Genomic DNA, 1,772 nt, shown 5'->3' with positions numbered 1-1,772 from the left:
TAACCAAATAAATACGCCTGGCCAAAAAAAAAAGAAAAAGAAAAAAAAAAAAGTTATTTAGGGGCGGTAAAATTATTGGGTCTCAAAATTCCATGTGTCATGTTATTGTTAAAATTGCAAAAGTTTCTTGTCAATTATTACGTAATTAATCTTGCGTAGAACTGAATCCGACAATATGATTAAAAATAGCTACAGTAGTGCTATAAGATAAAGCCCGTTGACCTCTGAAACTAACAATCAAGAAAGCATCGATCACCCATTATTACAAAACTGGAAAACTGGAAAACCTGAGTCTCATTTCCCACTTGATGCTGAGATATTACCTCCAGGCAATAATCTGAAATAGGCTCTGGATAAAACCCTAATTACTTATTACGTGAATGGGATGGTCAGCTGAGGAATTTTATTGATTGGCAGGTAAAAAACCTTCTCAGACCAAGGGCATCAAAGATCATTGCACGATTAGTTTCACAAATTAAGAGTATTATTTCTTAATAGCAATATAGAAATTCACAAATTAATGTCTGCAGACTTCCTTTCTTTTGTATCGTCTTCTCGCATTCTTAATTTTATTCCCAGGGCTGTTGGCATTATGCTAGTAATTCTTCCGCGAGAGAGAGAGAGAGAGAGAGAGAGAGAGACTCCAATCCCGCTTCATTTCCCACCATTGCAATATAAAAGATAATGGCACAGCATTTATGTCACTCTATACTATATGCTGTATATATATATATATATAATACACACACGAAAGTCAACTGAAACCTAAGAACGAACGGATGAAAAATGAATGAATACAGGAAAAGTATATATATATATATATATGTGTGTGTGTGTGTGTGTGTGTAAATCTATGAAAAGCCAGAGCGTTTAAATGAAAATAAGTGACACGAGCAGTTTAGAAGCACCGAACAAAAGAATCCGTAAAGAAATCCCAATAAAATGAATGGCATCCACACTGGAGACACATCACAAAGGACAAAGTTCTCCAGCAGATATTTTTAAAGGGGCAAGTCCTCATCTCCCACTCGACCCTTCTCTTATAGCACCAAGGATGGTCGGTCCCCCCCCCCCCCCCCAACAAGCTCTTTCAATTCCATCGACCGTATCACATCCCCACACGGATAGGAGCCACCGGCCTCATTAATTCTGCTTGTTGCTTCTCCCGTGAACCCTTCCGAGGGGTTTTGCACATACTCGACTTCGAGGTTCCATGCACCGGGCCACGGAAACGGCAAAATTAAATGTCGGGATTTAAACTCGATTATGAGAATGTTTGTGTGTTACAGCAAGTACTTCTGTATATAAGAAAACACATGCTGATATTGCTCGACTTTAATGCCTTTAACAGCCAGTTACAAAAGGAAATATTGATGGGGTTGATAACCTCATCCCAAAGAGACATCTTTTTACTTCCCACCTCACTGGAAAGAATCATTTCACGTCCCATAAAAATACTCCTGACATTCCGTGAGGTCCAGAGAGAGAGAGAGAGAGAGAGAGAGAGAGAGAGACGCTTATCGTTCTCCAATGAAAGACAACGTTCCAGAAGGATCGTTGGAATCCCCTCCCACCAACACCCCCCTTCCCCATCAAGTCACTAGTATTAATGTAGGTCAGCACGCCCACTATTCTAATGGGGCCCCCCCCTCTCTCTCTCTCTCTACCGTGTGGGGTTCAACGTTAAAACAATGCTTTATTGAAAGCTTCCTCGTCATAGCCGGGAGAAAAACCTTCGATGATCTCATAAATAATAATAAAAATAGCCCCTA

Source organism: Palaemon carinicauda, chromosome 12 (genome assembly GCF_036898095.1).
Source record: "Palaemon carinicauda isolate YSFRI2023 chromosome 12, ASM3689809v2, whole genome shotgun sequence".
NCBI lineage: Eukaryota > Metazoa > Arthropoda > Malacostraca > Decapoda > Palaemonidae > Palaemon > Palaemon carinicauda.
This window is presented reverse-complemented; position numbering follows the sequence as displayed.